Source organism: Lygodium microphyllum, chromosome 12 (genome assembly GCF_053477565.2).
Source record: "Lygodium microphyllum isolate KBCC chromosome 12, Lygodium_microphyllum_v1.1.10, whole genome shotgun sequence".
Classification (NCBI taxonomy): Eukaryota; Viridiplantae; Streptophyta; class Polypodiopsida; order Schizaeales; family Lygodiaceae; genus Lygodium; species Lygodium microphyllum.
The window spans coordinates 146,440,173-146,461,454 of record NC_141146.1 but is presented as its reverse complement, the minus strand read 5'-3'; positions in this window follow the sequence as shown (position 1 = coordinate 146,461,454).

Genomic DNA, 21,282 nt, shown 5'->3' with positions numbered 1-21,282 from the left:
GAGTGTGGCTCTCATCATGAGGTGGACCATTGCACAACTATCTATTTGGGCATTTGATATAAAAAAAGAGGGGCGATAACCACTCTTCCTTTGCAAGTAGGTTTTTGTTTTAATAATATTCGCAACATAGGGAGATAGTTATAGGTGGTAATGTGAGTATGGGATCTAGGCACGATGAGAAGTCTTTGAGGAAACTTGCTATTGATGGGAGGAGGTCCCTTTAAGTGAAGATTAGGGGTCAAAGCATTTATGTTGTAGATAAGAGGGAATTCATACCTACCATGCACCTCCTGGTTGAAGTCAACTCCAATCCTCCTCGGGTAGGGCATGTAGGTAGAATCATCCCTTTCATGCAATAAGATGCTAAAAAAATCCATCCAGGCCTCTAAGTTAGAGTCCTAGATATTTCTTTGCCACTTAGGCTGAGCATCATATCCTTCCACTCTTCGGGGTACCACCACCACCTTGTCTTCCCAGTAATTTGTACACTCCTGTTGCCACCTTGTGGGGTGTCTCATTCTTTCCTCTAGCCATCTCCTACCCAACCTCACCGAGAGCTTTATGACATCCTCTACTACCCTTGGGAGATAGTACCCTATCTAGTGTAGGAGGGAAGGTGAAGGAGAACTCAATAGGGTGGCTATGATTCTCCCATTGCTCCCACACTACAAGTTCTTGGCCTCAATTTATAGGGTCACACTCCTCGCTTTGAGGGATGGCCACCTGTGGAACTTGTAGAGGCTTGGCTTGGAGCTTCCTGTGGGCTAGTTCCACCTGTTCTTTGCATTTATGCCTCATCTCTACCATCCTCCTTTTAGGTAGTATGTCTTCCTCCCCTTTCCCTTTTGGTCATGCTTGTGGTTGCTACAAAGGGGGGCTCGGTTTTTCATGCCATTGTTCTTCCTCTTCGTGGTCAAGCTCAAAATCTGGCCCTTCTTCTTGGATTGGCTTCATTGACTCTTGTGAAAGCGGCTGCACTTGTTGGTCCAGCTCCCTCAACCCTAGCAAGTTGAGTTATTGCGAGGTTAAGTTAGTTGAGATTAGATGAGCTCGTTGCTCCTCCACTCCCAAGCTGGTGCTAGGCTTGGGTGCCTTGGCATGGAGCCCATGTTGCAGTGCTCTCCTTGCTAGTTCTAATTTCTTTTTACTTCCTCTAGTGTTTCTTCCTCTCTTAATTGTTTGACATTCAACACTATGCTTAAACAAGCTCGTTGTTGCTCCTGCATTCCTATCTCAATAATTGTGGCTTTGCTCTCCACCATGAGGCCTTCACTCTTTGAATGGGCTAGCTAATAAGCTAAGTCTTTGACTCTATCCTCATTCTTGGCTGCCCATGCCTTTGCTTTCTCTTTCATTTTCTCTAGCCCTTGATTGTCGTACTGAAAGAGGGGCAACTACTTGCTCATGTTCCCACCATAGTACATACATTTGTTGTTTCTCCCAATTTCTACATTCTACTTGCTCCCTTAGTATCACTTGTTCATGGAGAGCTGCTTGAAGTTGGTTGTGCAGCTCTACCAGCTTCTTTGTGGTCTCCTCATCTCTTTGAGTCTTTGCCTCATGTAGGTCTTTCCTTACCTCCTCTCTTTGCCTCTTCAAATCCTCCTTTTCTACCTTGAGGTGTTTGTTTTCCCTGGAGTTGAAGGTGCACATTTCTTCTAGGGCTATATGGTTGTCTCTTTCTTCATCATACAGATCTTTCAAGCTTTCTTCTCCCTACCTTGCCTTCAAGGCCTCTTTCAATGCAATCATCTCCTTGTTGTTGATGATAGTCATCACCCTCGTTTTTTCTATCATGTAGGTTGCAAAATGCAATATTCTCTTCTTTGAGCTTTACAAGCACAACCTTTTTCTCCTCAATCATCTCGTCGAGTTGGCTCTAGAGTTCTTTTACCAACTCATCATAATCTTCAGTGTTGGGCATGGTTGAAGGCACCAAAGTAGTTGACACCTCCAAATGGGGTACCTTAGGCCCTTAGCATGATTTGTCATTGGCTCTACTAGCCTTTTTGTTCCTATAAGGGGGGCTCCTTTGCTAGGGACAGGCACAATTTCTTACACTTTGCTCACTAAATACTACACCCAAGCCATAGTGTTACTTTCATTGATTGCCTCTTCAGTGGTTCCTTATGTCTGGGTGATTATTGGGGTGGCTATGACTGGTGGGATTGTGTATAGAGGGGCTTTACCCTTGCCTTCCACCCACTAGTCTTGGTCTTGCCTCTTTGTCCCCACTGCACTTGTGCTTGGTATGTCATCTCATACTGGGCTCATCATTGCCAATTCCTGAGATCGAGAGGGTTGCTCCACTAATCTCGGAATAGCCAAAGCTATTTGTTCCTCCTTTTGTTGCCTCAATTGCTCTTTCTTCTCTTCTTGTTTCTTCATGTGCTCCTCTTCAAGCCTTTTTGATTTCTCTTCCACCCTTCGCAGTTCTCCATTTTCTTCAGAGGTGAACTCTGATGGGGATTTTAATTGTGATCTTCCTTCTCCCACCCTAGCTTGAAAGCTTTGAGCCTTGCTACTCCTTGATTGTCCTTTCACTCGAGGTTCTTCGATCAGCCTCCTTCTAATTTAGTAACTCTTTTTGTTTTGTCCTGTTGATGCATGTTGAATTCATCCTCTCCATACTCTTCTGTTGAGAGTGAAATAGACAAGCTCATTGGAGTGGGGAAGTGATGCTCCTCTTGGATCGATGACAATTTTAGGGTTTCCTCTACTACTTCTTCTCTTTTTGCCTCCTCTAGGGCCTCTTGGATTATGGCAATTAGTACTTCTCTAAACCCTATGGTTGAAGCCTTATAAGTAGGTTTTTTCATTTTTGACTCCATTGTGGTAGTTGGAGACTCCCCCTTGCTGCCTTGGTGCTATTGTTAGTATCTTTCTTGATGCTTGGATTATTTTCTAGATGTAGATGTTCCAATCTACCTCATTGAGTGTGTTTTCTACAAGGCTCTCTAGCAAAGGCACTCCTATTTTATTCATGAGAGCATTGTATCTCTAGCTTGAGAAGAGGATATGGACCATTTTTTCTTGTAGTCAGATGGTGGGGTTAGGAATGTTAGCCAAGCCAATTTCATCATTTGTGTAGACTTTCTTTTTATCCATCCCCAGCATCCCGTAGCCGTCCCTCTTTGGCCTCTTTTCCAACTTGTCCACTAGTCCCAAGACCTTCTCCACAATTTCTAGACTAAGTGCAACATCCACCCTTCTGGAGGTCGCTCCTTGCCTGATAGTTACTATGCCATTGTTCCTCTAGGCATCAAAGGTCCTCACAAACTCTCTATATTTGCTGTGGTTGATGTCCTATCCCACCTTCTCCAAGTACTTTGCAAGATTGCATCATTCTATCATCTGCCTAATGGTCTCTTCAAATGTCAGCAATCCCTCTAAATTGTGGATGTTGCGGTATTTTAGTTTGTTGAATGCGTGTATCTCCATAGATAAGCCATATCTTATGTGTTCCTCCTCCTCCTCCTCGAAGGGGAACCTATTGGCTTTATTTTGTTGACTTCACATTTGGGTTCATGTCACCACACAACAGTCCACAATTAGTTTTTTTTTAAAGGACACTTCTTGCACGAAATGCAAAGTGACTAGAAGGATTAATGTCCCTAAATGAAGGGTATAAACCACAAAATGAGAACTCTCACATCAATCAATCCATACATTTTTACACATTTAGTCTTCCCTTGAAAATTCAATTCCCATTTTCGTTTTTCATCCATTTTTCACTTTTACCCCCTGCCCCTTGGAAAGAATGAAAATCCTTCTTAGGATTATGGAAATCAAGGTATATGGGCATTCAATGCATTCATGGTGTACTGTCCTTTTTCAAGAGGCAGTCATAAAACTTGGGGTTATACTCTAGGGTCACATAACAGCCATATCATGTGGATGAATGCCCACTTGCGTGATATAAGTTAATACATCAGTCAAGAGGTCACAAGAGTTGATTTGTCTTGCAATTTGGATTTTCTCATCTGTTACAATCCTATCCAAGTATGGGTGGAGCATGATGTGGTCTTTTAATAGTTGATTCCTTGTCATGGCTAACACCCTAAATGAAGTTGGAGCCACACATGTTTGGTCATACTCGGAAGTCTTGATGGCACGTCGTTGCTTCACATTGGTCATGATTCGATAACCCTCTTGAGCCCATGAAATGCAAAAACTATACCACTTGCATAAGAAATTGGTCGACTAATCATTGGAGTTTAGCAAGTTCTTGTGGTGGCATGGGAATTTTACTTTTTTTGAAGGATGTGATTAATAATTGACTTAAGGCCTTTTCTTGCAAAATTTCATTGCCAATCATTTCACTTGCAATAGTGGGGGCCTTAGTGAAAATGAATTTATATTCTTCCCAAGAACATGGCAAAGAATGTACCTTGTTTGCTATGGGTTCGTCAAGTAGGCCTAGGTCCAAATATGCGTAACTTCTAGCAAACAAGGTGAAAGTTGAGTCGAGTTGTCAGATGGTTGTTACTAAGTCATCCTTCATGTCCATGGCCATGTTGAAAGCCACTTCAAGAATGAATAATCATAGTTGTGATGGCTTAAGGCTTGCTAGTGGCTTTGGTTTAGTTGGACTCGAGAAGTTGGGCCGTGGTTTTTCCACCTTTGAATTCTCACTGGGTGTGGTAAGCTGGGTTTGAGAAGTTTGGAGTTTGGTTGATGCTTTGTTGTCAGGTCTTGCAGTGGTGATTGATCACCTTAGAGTCATTAGGCGGGAGCTCATTCATGAGCGGTTGCTCATGGACTCTTGGTTGAGCTTTGGATCGATAGAACATTGGAGCATTTACAGATTGGACATCATTCCTTTTGGTTTTTTTCCTTCCTTGTTTTGTTTGAGGTTTCTAGGCCTTGGTTTTTGGAACATGAGATTGAAGGTCGTACATGGCTCTTAGAGTTTAGGTAGCCACACCAAAGTGTTACCTTCATTGTAGCCTTGGGTTCGTAATAGGGCTTTAGGAACCAAGTGTTTCCTAGTCACATATGAACTATAAAAGTGCCAAACTTGCCCTTTAAGTTGAGAGATTGAGCATGGAAACTATGAGTTCACAATTGTGGTCTATGCTTTGGAACCCACTTAAGCATTTGGTTCATAGGTTTGGGTGTGGTTTCTAGAGGGTGGTGGTACTTTGTAATGGACGTACGTTGTAGTGCACTACCCCCTCCTTAGGATTGACACTAGGTTGGCACTATAAGCTTTTGGATGGTCGTGGTGCCCTTACTGAAAGCCATTACTATTCTAACATTACCGATGGGGTCAACATGAAGACAATGTCTAAAATTCTTTACAGTGAATACTATGGCTAACCCTTCCCTCTCTGTTGTGGAGTAGTTTATTTCCATATTAGTGAGTTGTTTACTAGTGAAGCTCATTGGATAGTCTCACCAGGTTCGACCAATCTGGGGCTCTTAAGATAGGGGTTGAAGTAAGGGCCTATTTAAGCCTTTCATAGGCTTGTTGACTTTTTTCAATCCACTCGAATACTATTAATAGCTTGTATAAAGGTTTAACAATCAATGCATAGTTTAGCACAAATTGCTGATAGCACCCTATGTGGCCTAAGAAAAAATTGACTCCCTTCAAGTTGGTTGGAGGGGGAAGGTCTATAATTATCTTGATTTTCGAGGAACTTGTGGCTATCCCATTCCTTGACACAACGTGTCCTAAAATACAACCATTCTTCACCCAAAACTGACACTTTAAGGGGTTTAATGAGGGACCGTATTGTCGATACCATTCAAAGACTATTCATAGCTTTTCCAAGTTCTCTTCCCAATTGATGTGGATGCATAGGTCATTGATAAAGACTTCCAACTATTTTCTAAGCATGTCCTTGAAGATGGCACAGATGAGGCGCTAGAAGATAGCAGGAGCATTTGTCAATCCAAATGGCATGATTATGTAGGCAAACACCCCCCATTCGGTGGTGAGTGCCATCTTGTGCCTATCCTTTGGATGGACTTGCACTTGGTTATAGGCTAAGAAGCTATCTAGAAAACTCTAGGCTTTTTTTCCTGCCACTTTCTCTAGCATGTGCTTAGTGTATATGGTAATAGGTAGTTGTCTCTCTTTGTAGCTGCATTGACCTTCTTATAGTTTACACACACTCCAATCTTCCCATTCTTTTTCATAACTATGACTATGGGTGGCATCCAATTTGTGGCCATCTATGCTCTTTGTGCTCCCCACGGAGTATGGATCACATCTAGACTTTTGGTTGGGAAATGGAGTAACTTTCAAAAGCTTGAAGGGGATGTAATGGCAGTGGAGAAGGAGAAAAGGACAATGCGGGAGAGAAGAACACACACAATACAATGATATGACAGTCTTATTGTAGTATCTCATATTATATATGAATAAAGAATGGGTGGTCTATGTACATGGGTAGGCCCATTGGCCTTTTACCCCAACAACCTCCCACTAAAAGGCCAATGGGCCAAGGAGTGAAAAAACAAATAAAAAGGAAAAGAGACAAGGTGAGGAATCATGACATCTCACCCAAGCCCAATTGGAAAGCGAGTTGTGTAATAAGCATCGGGAACCTCTGTAGAAGAGTGAAGCATCCCCAAGTCCATGACATTCAGGAGACAAGCGATCCCAGAGCTCCATACAATGGAGCAGTCCAAGAATGCTTCTCATGAAGCAAGCGCAACTCATGAGTGCAAGGCTATAATGCATAAGCATTAGAGTAGCACATAGCATCAGTGTGGTGCATAGGAGACAACTGAGAGAACATAGACTCTCCAAAGTCAATCATAGAAGAAGGGCTAGCATCCCCAGATGGGGTCTCAAGATAGTATGTGGCCTCAGTGAAGTGGAAGACTGACATAAGACTATAGCATCAACCATAAAGCGCACTGAATGTGCATCAAGAGGCTTGAGAGATGTCTGCGTCTCATAAAAGATAGCATGATGGCTGTGTTTAACCTACTAGGCATCCAAATCCCATAACTTGTAAGCTTGAAAGTCACCATCTCCATAACCAAGGAGGATACATCTGCGTGACATAGGCATATCTGGCATACATACAAATGCATGGCAGCCAAACATCCTCAAGTAACCATAGGAGAGTCTCATGCCAATCCATGCCTCATGTGGTGTAATACCATCCAAAGTCAGACACGGTGTCCTACTAAGGAAGTAGACTGGCATCATAAGGGCCTCAGCCCAAAAGCCATAAGATAACCTAGTTGTGGCAAGCATAGAATCAACATTTGCCTATAGAGTTAGGCATAGGCCATGAACAACCCCGTAATACCGTGGGCATAGGAAATCGATGCTAGACTGCTGACAATAGGACTAAAAGCTAGGAGAGATAGCATGACTCTCATAATCCATCTGCAACAAGCACCTAGGCCTGCAACCAACAAAATCCATAAACCTGTCAAGCATAATTGTGGCATCCTCAATTTGTACTAAGGGAAAAGCCCAAACACGGTGGGTAGCATGATCGATGAAGGTCATAAAATACGATACTCCACCAAGTGACTGGGAAGGCATAGGTCCATATATTGCACAATGGACAAGATCTAGAGGATCATGCCTCTCACAATCGCCATGAGCCAAAGGGGCTCTGCAAAGACCATAAATACAATCAGGGCAAGCATCAAGATCTCCTTGTGATAAAGGAGGCTACATGGGGTTTGAACGAGATAAGATCTCCATCTCTCTATGGTGCATATGGGCAAGGCGATAATGCCATAACAATGCATGTGGTATTTGGATAACTACAACCATAGAATCTCCCACATGAGAGACATGCACTGGGTAATGAGAACCAACTCTAGAACCTCTGGCCAAAACCAAGCAACCACGACAAATCTTCCGTGAACTATCCTGAAGAGAAACAGAGTAACTTGCATCATGCAATCGACTAACAAAAATCAAGCTCTTATTGAGCATAGGAACATGTAGAACATTGCTAAGCATAAGAGAAGTCCCATTAGGCAAAGCTAGGTGTATGTCCCATGTACCAACAATGGCATAAGTCTACTCAAGGCCCAAATCAATACATCCATCAACCTCCCTATAAGAAGAGAACCATTCTCTAAGAGGGGTAACATGACAAGATGCCATAGAGTCCAAAATCCAATCAAAGGCATAGGCCTAATCATTGAGCAAGTAAGTTGTAGGGAAACAAGATGACAAGAGTACATGCTCTACTGCATCATCATGGGTAATCACATGTACCTCACCACTAGAAAGAGTGGCAACACCTGCTGCATTGTTGACTCTCTACTCATGTCGAGTCCGTCTCTATCTCTGCAGCTCTCTAATCCATCTAAAACACTTTCTTTTAAGATGCCCAAGCTTTCCATAATGGAAGCATACAACATCTGTAAATGAAGAACCTGTAGAAGACGACAAGGAATCCAAGTCATTATGAATAGGGCTATCCATAGCATCCACAAAGCTCAAGGAGTTGAGGGTTGTCCCAACAAAGGGAACCTCCTCATAAAGACAATCATCTGCAAGTACATTAGTGGTAGAAGAATGCTGCAAAGACTCATGAAACCTCAACGGACGAGAGGACATAAAGGCATCAATTAAGGATGCAAAAGCTCCCACATGAAGAAGAGTCGTAGCTAATTGCATGACATAACTAACCACACTACGGTAAAGCATAAGACATATGCCATAAGAGCATACAGTATTTAGCCATGAAATTAGCCCATAACCATATGCATATGCATAGCTCTATAGTACATCATGCCACCTAGGAACATCCAAGTCAAGTAAAGTTTGACAAGTGGCAAAGCATCCTACAAGAGTCAAGCTCTAGGAGATGCCCAAACATATGTACAACAACATCCCAATAAGTAGCTCTATAAGGTACAAGACAGTAAATAAAGTGCATAGCCCGGTAAGCATGCATAGCATCTGCTCTCTGACATGCACGAGCAACAAGAGCCCAACTAGCATAGAGGCTAGGCAACAAAGAAGTAAGAAAGCCATAACTGCATTCCAAGCATTGTAAAGTCCACTAATTGACCAAATAACCCGCAATAAATCCAAGCACCAATGAGCATACAAAGCTCAATAAAACTCTGCCAAGACAATGAAGCAACTCTATTCAATACATGTCTGCATCAATTAAACATCCAGGGATCCATAAGATTGGAGCATAAGGCCAAGTAGCATCCAAGGTTTTAACGAAAAAAGCCAAATCAATGTCCAACTGCTCCACAAAAGCCCTCAAATGCAAGTCTTGTCAATCCCAAACATCTGCCATAACCCAAAAGCATCCACCAAGACATAAACCCACATGGGTAGCCTAGGCATAAGCAGTCATAAGTGGAATGCCAGCTGCAAATAAAAAATGGTAGTGAACCATAGAATTGAGCTCTACTTCTTGCTCAAAAGCATTCAGGCAGCAAAAAGAACCATATGGCCTCATCCAAATACATCAATATATAACCCCAAATAGCCAGGAGCACCTCGTGACCAATAGGCATAACCCAACTGTAGCATAAATAGCTTCAGCCTGAAGTTTCCAATAGTAAAGGAATGTTCAAAACTGAGCAAACATCGACTCAATCCAAGCTCAAAACCATAGGCATACTTTCCCATATGTATAATCGGGCATCAAATGACCATGTAACATAAGCATAAAATGTAATGACAGGGGGCTGCCCTATTTTGGGCTGCCTTTGGATTGTGTAAAATAGTCAATGGTTGAGAAAATTCATCCCCAAAGCATCTCACATCAGAGGCATACATTTCTTGATATGTAGGCACCATCTGGGCAAGATCCGGTATCAAATGATATGGGTAAATAAGCATAGACATGAAATGTTGGTTGGTGCCCTATTCTAGAAAGATTCTAGGACTGTTCAAACAGTCCATGGCTGAGCTAAATCAACTCCAAGCTCAATGCTAACCATAAATATCAATGCCCAAACCCAAAGCCAAGTGTTAGGAGGCTTCAACAAGCCATAACCAAGTGCCAGATAAAGTAAATGAGCTGGGGGCTATTGTAAATGTCTAGGATAGGCTAAAAACAGGCTTGTTGCTATTTATATAGCCAAGAGGAGCTCAAGATCAAAGCCCCAAGTCATGTGTAAGTGCCCAAGCTCAATACCAACTGACGGGGGGTCTCAATAGACCATAAAGAAGTGCCATGTGGGTGAGGAGTTGTTGTAGATCTCTATCATGTTGGAAAAAACTTCTATCAACATGGCACGATTGTGAGAGTTGTAGATATGGGGCTAGGGGGCTGCTACGAAGGTTGCAAGTGGTGGGGGGGTCCCCAAGGGGCCAAAGAAGCACACTAATCAAGCCAAAGGTGGAGGGGGAGCTTCAAGCTTCATGGGCAAGCTCAACAATGGCTGCCCTCTTCAAAACCATGTTATCCATGAAAATGGCTGAAGTGAAGATCTTATACCTCGTGTGGGAAAGGTCGAGAAGAGGCTAGGAAGCACTCATGAAGGACCCACTCTGATACCAGTTGAAGGGGATGTAATGGCAGTGGAGAAGGAGAAGAGGAAGATGCGGGAGAGAAGAGCACACACTATATAGGTGCTGTCAAGAATGATATGATAGCCTTACTGCATTATCTCATATTATATATGAATAAAGAATGGACTGTCTATGTACATGGATAGGCCTAGTGGCCTTTTACCCCAACAAAGCTGTGCTCTATCTCATAAATGAATCCTGCATTTAATAGCTTATCAATCTCTTCCTTCACTATGTGTGCATGCTTAGGATTCATCCCATATGGTCATTGCTTGAGTGGTACTACATTAGGGGTCATAGGGATGTTATGAGTCATGATACTCAGATCTATTCCTTTTAACTCACCATGCAAACATATCGGCGATTTCTCTTAAGAGATTTATGAGATCATTCTTCTCCTTGGTTAGGTTATCCATTATGTACATAGGTCGAGGCTTGTCCTCTTCCCTCACCAAGTTGACATCCTTAACTTTGGCTAGTCTTTTGATGGGCTCACTTGCTTGTCCTTCCCACTTGGCTCCTACTAACACCACTATTTGACCACCCTTCTTGAACTTCATGAAGTGCTTGGTTGGGGTTTCTCCTATCGTTCAGCTTTTGAAGACTTTGATTATTTCTTTCTCTCCTCCTTTAGCCTCCTATGCCTTAGGTGGATTGGAAGGTCCCCCTTGGTGCATTTGGTCCCAGGTGGTTGAGGTATTTCAAGTCACTATCAGAGCTCACCTATGATTCAGAGTTGCACTCACCATCCTCACACTGGAAGAGGCTGTCTCCCCTAGTAGTTACAACTTTGAGGGTGACTCCATTCCAAATAATGGTGCGGTGTAAGGCTACACTAATCCTACTTTCTCATAATCTACCACCCCTAGGTGATCTAGCCAAGCTTGATTGCAATCTACCTTGGCAACTCCTTTGTTCACTCTAAACTTGTTGACCTCTTAGGGTTTAGTGTCTACTCTGATTTGCTCAATCACTCTTCCATCCATGTCATATTATATGGCCTCTTCTTCCTCTTCGCTTTCCTCATGGTAGTCTTTATACTCATCCTCGAAATCCTTATACTTGGACTCTGCATCATTTTTAGGGTTCCTATTTTCAAGTTTTTTCTCACTCATCATGAGAGTCCAGTTATATGATAGGTTTAAGTTGTGCACCTTAGTCCATTGCCACTCTTTACTTTCCATAATATCCTTGAGGGACTTTAAATTAGTAGGTGGGTTGCCAACCAACTCACATAATAATAGGTACTCGAAGATCTCATGGAGTTCCCATTTGTTAGTTGGACATGATAGGTGATTGGCGTTGGAACTCCTGGCCATCATGCACAATGGCATTGTAGGTAGGTTAGAAGTGATGGCGTTATTAGATTTACTTTAGCTGAGTCTATAGCTTGCCTATATTCATCCTCATCCTTTGAGAATGGGAGATCAATGGTTGCCAATACATGCATCTAGTCATACCCATCCTCAGGGTAAGGAATATACCTAGTTAGAGGTCCATAATCACTACTAGCCCTTGAGTCACGCTTTAGCATAGCAAATATGGCATCTAGGTCCACTGGTGAGGTTTTCCAAGCATCCATCTCTACTTGGATTCTTCTGATCTATTGTCTTAGAATATCAAGCTATTACCCCAATTCTCTATCACTCTAGTATTCCTCATCCAAGGTCTTGCTAGCAGGATATCATAATCCACTCCCTTTATGACAATGAAGTTCACAGAGTATTGGATTCCAACTATCTTTAAAGGCCAATCCTTTAGGACTCCAAAAGGCCTAACATTCATCCCATTTGCTAGAGTGACATTGAAATGTGCAGTTTACTCCAGTGGGTTTTCCTAAGCTTGCAGGACTGCATTGCTAAGTACATTAACCCCTGATCTTGTGTCTACTATCCCTTTCCATGTAGTATATCCTAGGGCAATGATAGGTAAAACTGCATACATTTTAGTGCCTTTCCAAAAGGCATTTACTTCTGGGCTTTTACTTCTTTTATCCATTCCCTAACCTTATTCACAGTCGTTAGTTGATGGTTGGGGTTAGGGTACTCTCCAACCTTTGTGCTTCCCTTCTCCCTCATCTTAGGAGCGGATGTTTCTGCTTCTGCATTAGTGACCTATTTTCGTTTTGTTAACATGGTCTCACTCTCTTTCTTGAGAATTATTTTTGCCTATTTTTCTCCTTTGTAGACCCTTCTTCCCTATAGAGGATGTATCTAGGTTGCTAAGTCTAGGTGATGAGATACTGGCCTACTTTGTTTGAGTTCATGTCATGATGTTTATGGGGATGGGTGTGTCATCCTTTTTAGGTGACTCCACACAAAAGAGTTTGAGCGGAATAGATGGTACAATCACTAAACTAGTGGAGGGTTTTTGCCTAGGGCAATCGGCAAATAGGTGTGTGACTCCACATATTGGGCACCCCAATTTGACATTCTCTCTATTTGCTTGCTCTTTTTTAGGGCAGTGAGATGAGATATGCTCTGGATTGGGCACACATCCAACATGCTATGGGCTCATGGTTCGAAGCTCCTGCTAGGTCTACCTCATCCTCTGCCTAAGGCCATGACTGACATAGGCCTATAGTCCATCAATATGGGATTACCCTCTTCGTAATAAGAGACGTAAGGGTTCACATATGAGTCTTCCTCCAGTGGTTCCTCCGCAAAGTGCACTGGAGCATTGCTTAGTGGATGTGCCATGATAGGTCCTAGCAGTCTAGGGATTCCCATTAGATTGATGTCTATCCTTAGAGTGTTGGCTTTGAATTGTTAGGTGCAGATAGTGCCAAAGGGGCTCCCCTTCCAAAGTATTGCTACCTAATTCTTGGATATTATGGCTGAGTGTAAGGTTGTTGGTAAGGCAAGCATCTTGAAAATTGGTAGTGCATAGTGTCATGCCTGAATATTTTGCAGCAGTTGACATAAGGCCGTGATTTGGGATTGAGAAATTCAAGTGGCAGGTGGTTATCTCCACAGTGCACACATTGCACGTGAGGTCGTATTGGCCTTTGTATCGACTCTTGTAGCCTGGTTAGTTTCGACTTCAAATTAGCTATTGCTTGGGTTTGGTCGACACTCTTTCCTTTATCTTGTTCATTGAAGGTTGCTCATTTGCTAAGTGTTGCAGTTCTCTCAGCAATTCTAAATGTGTTGCTCTCTTGCTACGTGGCCCTAGAGCTTCTCTCCCTAAGCAAGTCATCCATCCTTATGGCCTCCTCAAAGAGTTTGATTCCCAGAATCAAACCACCCTGTCCAAGTCCTAGAATCGGACCACTTCACCAGAACTTAAAATAGAGGGTTTTTGAACCTGCATGACAGTCCTGGCCACCCTTTTCACATCTCTGACGCCCCCGGACCCCTGTAGAGGGAGCTTTCTGCTCCCTCCGCACCTTCCTTAAGTAGGTTGGAGAGAAAATGCGCGTTGTGACAGGTTCTCCAAATTGGACCCTAGTTTAGTAATGGCTCTACACGAGCATGGATTCTCACTTAGAAAAGAGCAACCAAAAGCCCATACCCGAACAGAGAGAAACAGAGACCCTAGAACATCAATGGGCCAATCTAGCCAACAAGGGCAAAAAGGCCACACTGCAAAAACACATACGTGTTGCATTCGAACTGCATCTAGTCAAAGCGGAAAGCAACAACATCAAGCTACAACAGCGAGAATGACTATATATGATAGTCCTGACGATAGATGCTCCTTGAATAGCACTGCACTGACGATCCAAGACATTAGTGGAGAATCCACATCTGGTCGTGCAGTTGGGGACTCAAGGGCATTTGTTAGAAGGCTTAAATTTACAAGCCAAGACCTGGAAGACGAAGACATAGTACGACCTGCTTATCTTAGGGTCAAACTCACTGCGAAAAGAGAGCATACTATCGATGCCATGATTGATGAAGGAGCAGATTTTAATATCTTGACCTATGAATCATGGATCCTACTAGGCCAACTAGAGCTCACACCAACTAATGCAACTCTTAGCCCTTATGGGGGACACCCACAAGCACTCATAGGGAAGTGCAAAATCCTTGTAACAATTGAAACTGAAAGCTTGCCTATCCTATTTCATGTTCCTCCAAATAGTGCTAATTACGAGAAGGAAACCCTCCCAGGAAGACCCTTCAAAAGGGCAACCAAGTGTGGGGCCGACTATGTAGCATAGAGGATACACCTGACACTACTGGGTGTGAGGATAGTCACAACCTTTAGCAAGGGTGACCTCATTGAACCTCGAGGGAAAGGCAAGAAGGGTGCTGACATAATAGTCAAGCCTGCTAACAAGAGCAAGGACTTGTTGGAAGAGTTGATACAAGCACAGGTCGAACAATGAGAATCGGTGAGTGAGGCCATGCCTGAAACAAGAAGGTCAAGAGACAATGCCAAGGACGGGCTTTGGACTTAAAAATATCATAGAAGACCCCAAAAGAAGCCCAAGACTTATAGATGAAGGCATCGATGGAGCGTCAGCACAACACCACGATGGATATCCAAAGCATTGCTACGTGCTCAAGGGTATTACGCAAGTAACCGATGGATTTGGGTGCCAAAACCCCTTGCTAAATCTCCCTTGTCGACTGAAGGCCAGATCGTATCAGGAGCAAAGAAGTGTAGGAGGAGATCTAAACAAAAAACTAAGTCTCGAGTCAACAACACTGGAGTGACCGAGCCCCTCATAGTCAAAATCAAGAAACCAAATGGGACTAATCGGAGGGTAGATCCTCAGTCTAGCATGCTTGACAAGCAGATATTAGATGTAATCGTCGAGGATAAGCAAAAGCTACTAGTGCCCAAGGAGCCTTTGATTCCCCAAGAGGATAGCAGGCATCATAAGCACAACATTGCTCATGGGAAGGTTAAATGCTCAACAAAGCAAATAGCAAAATCATCTAATAGCCACGAGCGAAGCTCCTAGCCAGTGTCAAAGCCACTTAGGAGTCCCAAGTCTCCTACACCCTCTTCCCCTAAACGGACATAGAAAGCACAACAATCGTCAAGTGCGGATACTCAATCCCAATCTCTACCTATATCAGAACTTCCAAATTTCCAAGAGGCAGGACATGACACCACCCTTAGCTCTCAACCTAAGGATATGCCTATGCAATCCACCGTGGCTAGCTCAATTGATACTCGATCTACGCAAGTGAATGCTCTAAGGGCAACAAAAGACACGACCACTTCCAATTGACCTAAGGACTTGACACCGCAATCCACCAATAGTAGCAAGTCCATTGAACTAGTTGCTACTACTTCTAATCAGGGATCACATCAGTCACAGCCCTTGGCCGTGACAATGCCCCTTGCAGAACGTGTCCTTAGTAGTTTATATGTGGAGGAGGTGTCGCAACCAACTTTATTGACAACTCCAGCACTTCCAAAGCACCTAAAGTCTAGGCTGGAGGAGTTAAACAGAAGGGAAGAGCTAGAATCTTCAAAAAGGGAGGCAATTGTACCCTCACAACCTAGCGAGGCTATTCAGCAGGCTACGGCTATGTCCCATAAGGACACACTAGAGAAAGAGAATGCTGAGGCCCAACCAAGCACATCAACGATTGACCTAGTCCAGGGTCCTGAGTCATTGAGAGATGCACCTTCACTGACCAAGAAAAAGAGGAGAAAACAACGAAAACAATAGCTGTTACAGGTGGTTGTGGATCCCAAGAACATTGACACCAAGAGCGCTGGAGAGCCGAGGAATAAAGCATCGAGTCCATCCACCAATGACCCCATTGATGCCTCTCCTAATAGTGGTGAAACCTCAGACACATCCGTGTGCTTTGAAAAATCAAAGCGGTCGTTACCATCAACGGTTGCTTGCAACACTCAATCCACTGACAACAGAATTCGCATTGACCCGTCTCAAAGAGACCCAATCTATATGGCACCAACTTCCTTTCGAGTGCTGATGATTGCCATTCGGGGTACGGACTTAGCTGAAACTAGCCAAGAGAACTCTTTGTCTGATAAGGTTCTCACTGAGGAGGAGTTACATGTTGCCAGTAGACTCGGACAGGGTTCCATGCTACTTGATGTTGCAAAATATCTATCGGTATTGAGTAAGCTGCCACGAGTACTAGATGTGTGTGCCACACTCCACTACGGAGTTCTACAATTGGCTTTTATCCTCGTGAAGTGACATGGATTCATAAATATGTATATAAATAAACAATGAATTTTGTGACCCTGTATAGACAATATCAACACACACAAGCAATGATAGTCAAGTGCAGGGAGAAGAGTTAGGTTCAACAGGCTAAGCTCCTCAGGTCCTCCTCTCACCACACATTTAGAAGTTGTGTGACCATTCCCACCTCCAGGTGGAGGGCATGCAACCCTCATTACCACCATAGGAAGCCTTGACCAACATCTTTGATGGTGTAGACAGGGTACCGACCCTTTCTATACACCTTTCCCCCTTTCCGATCTATCCTTCCGAGTGTTGGGGATAAAGGCCTATGTGCTTGATGCCTTGCCCGGTCGTCCGGTGCCCATTCTTTACAAACCCTAACTAATAAAGGAAGGCCCCTTGACACTTTAGTGTTGGGGTTGGAGTTCCCATTTCTAGTCTCTCCCTTTCTTGCTCTTACTCTCCCGCCATAGCTCTCGAGTCCAACCTTCGATCCCTCGCTCCCTTTCAACTGGTATTCAACTGGTATCAGAGCTTGGCTCTCCAATCCTGTGGAGCTCGACCTCGACTCGCATTATTTCAGCTTTCAAATGAATACCTATAGCCTGTAGTCCTCATGGCAGCCATAGCTCAAAGCTTCAAGGTATGACTTGTTCCTCCCACTCTCCCCGGTTGTTCTCAGACTTGTTGGCCATGCCTCAGGGCTTGTTTGGGCTCTTGTGAGCTCAGCTCAGAGCCTCTCTTTCAGCCCAGAATTCAGTTTACAGGTCAAACAGTGGACAATAGGGAATAAGGATAGCCGTTGATGAACTTCTACTTGGAGTTTTGAAGCCCCTTTCTTCATTGGTCTTCATTGAGCTTTGTGAGCCCTTGCATTGGGCTTTTCATCTTCATTGGCCCTCATTGGCCCTCGATTGTCTCCTCCCAGTCATCAGCGTGACCCCATACAAATTGTGCTGAAATCTAGCAGTTGAAGGATGACTGATTCAGCTTCCGCGGTGGGCAGTCTTGTGCTCCATGTGGTTTGAGCCCACTCAAGGCTTCTTGGAGCACTACTATTTCTAGTCTCTCTCTTTCTTGGTCTTGCTCTTCCGCCATAGCTCTCGAGTCTAACCTTCGATCTGTCGCTCCCTTTCATCGAGGATGAGCCCTGGCCCACTCCATGACAAATAGTCCACACAGCTTAGCATGAGCCAATATCTACTAATGACTAGAGGCCAAATGAACATCATCATGGGGGCCATCCCTCTACAACAAACACTGCATGCCTCACCTCTCTCCCCTTCTCGTCATGTGCGCTTGATAACCCACTGTATAATCCCTTCCATGCGAACAATTTTATCCTATCTCAAGGCCTAATCCTTGATTCGCATATTGCAGGCCCCCCTATGGTAGCCGATGTGGAGCACCCAGTGCAGCTGGCTTGCAAGGACCCTATCTGCTGTCGAAGGGAGCATGTAGCACAAGCTCCTCCATCGGAACGCTACGTACCTACTCTTAAAAGGTATGCAAAGAAACAAGGCCCCAAGCAACACCGCCCCAGACATAGGCTTAAAAATCCCCAGGCCAGGGGAATAGAAGCTCAAGGGAGTACATGGGGCATGGCAACACCAGTCGTGCAGGCTCCCACCAGACGCTCGGGCACCAGCTTCTCAAAAGAGGAGAGGGTAGCTCGACACAAGCAGGAATTTGATGCATTGTTTAAAAGCATTTTGGAAACAGTTGTGGCCAGAGACTACACCATTCAGGTCCCGATTGACATTTTCCCCGCCCAGCCTCACAGGAGCCCCTCACCAGCACAGTTTCAGTCGCCCGATCACCCAAACTCGCCGCGCCTCGTACAAATAAAGTAGCCCCATGTTGTCTAAAAAGCTTATCAAATGCTACCTATCCATGACTTTTTGTCTTTAAATGGTTAAGTGCTGACATGTTTCCCAATTGTACAAACTTTTCATATTTACATTTAATATATTTCACATCTTTAGCAAAAAAAGCACAGGTGATAAGTATCTAAGCCAACACCATGGAATTTAGAGAAGTGATGTCTCCTTGCATTGCACTGTTTATTCTAGTTGCGGCATATGTCGTGCATGTACTCTCATGAAGTGACAAGTGGATGCAGGATGACACAAGTCTTTGTGCAAAAGTGTTCAATGCCCAAGTCACCGCAAGACCACTGACCCCACAAAGAGTCACAACAAAGCCACGCTGCCGAAGGCAAAAATCACCCATGCGAGTGCCCACATCGCATGGCCTAAAGCATGATCTTAACCACTTCCTCTTTCTGGGTTACACTCTGCACCGGGCACTCACGGCAGCTGTTACCCCAATTGTACCAACATGAAAAGCTGATAGCCTCAACATATTGCAATGGTTGTACTCAGGCAAGTCCAAAAAAAAAACACAAAAAATAAAAAAAAAGAGAAAAAAGAAAGAAAGAAAAAAAAAAAGAAAAAGAAAAAGAAAAAGGAAAAAAGAAAAAAGAAGAAGAAAAAGATACGAAGCACTCACGATCACAGTACAACACCTAGAGGTCCTCAAATTAGGTATGTCTAGTGACCTTCGTCGGCTGGCTCTGTCCCTAGTCCCCTAGCCCCTTAGCATCACCCACAATTGTTCAGGGCACATCAAGGACATGACATACCTAGGGAGCTTGCCTCACCTATGGTTAGACCTGTCACCTTGACCCATTCGCATGATTCCCTCTTGCACTCTGCCTTAGTACCATTGCAATCAATTGTGGTAAGCACCGCACGAATGGCCAGAAAAGTACACTGTCCTCATCAAGCAAGTCCAATAGCTCCCAGCTACCGAAAGTGTGGTGTCCTTGTGTTCAATTATGCTACATCGTGTAGTCACAATGCAAAGGATGTCTCATACATCTTCACGTGTACTTCTTCTCAACATGGACAACTTTGCTTTATCCACACATTGTTACGAGAAACCAGCCCGCGGTCTTCTAACTATGTAATATCTAAGTATGCACGAGCACTCACATAATATCTGCACCGAAATATATACATAGTTTGGGTCCTCAAGTGCAGGACAATACTCTCGGCTTGCTTTGAGTTCAACCTGTCTCCCAAACTAAGTGAACTATGTCTTGTGCACGATAGACAAGACTAGCACTACCTCTAGGGCGAGATCAGCTATGAGAGGTTTTCAATTGTAGGTATTGAACACTCTAATGAAAGTGTCGTTTGCTCTTCATCAACACCCAATTCTGAATTCTTATCATTCATCATCCTGCAAGCCCACCCAGAATCGTCATGTGCAATCCCCAACAAAGAACAGCCCTACCACCAAACCAATAACCCTATCACTAGCCACCTAGGCCACCGATATGCCCCCAATGACCTTTCTCCACACCACCACCAACACTCCTCCACGGCAACCATCGATGTCCCTTCCACCCACATCTTCAGTGCAGGCCAAAGCTTGCTACCTATGACGGTGAGTGCCATGGGACTGGCACTTGTCTAGGAGGGGGGTAATGTTAACCATCAGACGAACAAGGTGGAAAATCTGGAAAAGCTAAAGCAGAAAAAAAAGGCCAAGGAAAAGTGAAACGGAAGACAAAGGCGCACAAGGAAAATCTAGAAACACAAGAAGCGTAGAAAAGTCCCAAATAAGGGAAAAAGACGCACAAGGAAAAGCGCAAGTCAATACTTTTGTAAAAGAGCGCAAGCGCATCATAATTTAATTTAAGGAGCACAGGCTCTCACCCATGCAATTTGTAAATGTAGATGGGCGGTGGAAAGGAAGCTAGGAAGATAGGAGGACAATGGGAAAAAGATCCTAGGCCATGGCCGGCCATGTAAAAAAGAGGATAAGGGGATGACCGCCCAAAAGGGATTTAGGGTTTTGTATATAAAGTTGAAAAGTGAATGAGAAGCTCATTCTTGTGTGTGGCCAAAGCTTCTTCTTCTTCTTATCTTGTTTCTTGCCTTCTTGCTTGTGCTTGAGTGAGGGATTGAGGGAGTGAGTGTGTGAGAGTGAGGGATCGTGGAGAAGAAGCTCCCCATCTTCTCTCTTCATCTTCTTCTCTTCTCTTTTCTCACGCGACTATGGAGGATGGAGCTTGACGGAGAGGGCTTGAGGTTGCTTGAGCTTGCCGCAAGGATCGTGGAGCTACCGGAGTGCAAGAGAGAGGAGGGAACTCGATCGAGCATCGAGGTAAGCTCACTACACTCGTAAGGTAGGCATTGCGCGTCGGCTATGTGAGAGTTAGCCATGGCCGCTCGGCTTGAAATGCTTGATCAATAAGCGGTCCGTAGGTCTCGGGGTAGAGCTTCGTAGCTCCCCTTCAGCTAGCATTAAACTCCTACCTTCGAGAATCTCTTGATGAAGAGATCCTTCAACTTGGTGAAGTTATTGCATTTGGCATTGTCTAGATTGATAAACCACGTTCCTCCCAAGCGAAGACCGAATGCTTGTGCTCGTTTTTGAGCGGGGTCCATGAGGTTGTTAGCCTCACATACCCACTCAAATTGCTCACGAAGCTATAGGGGTAATTGCATACTTGGTATTTATCAAGTTTCTTTGCAACTATGGGTATTTTCGTTTGGCCCCTACTACCTGGGGTGACTCCTAGCTTGGTTAGCAACAATGATGCTGCCAAGGCTACCCCACTTTGCTCAACGTAAGTATTGTCTAGCAATCTTTTCGTGAGTAGCTTGCT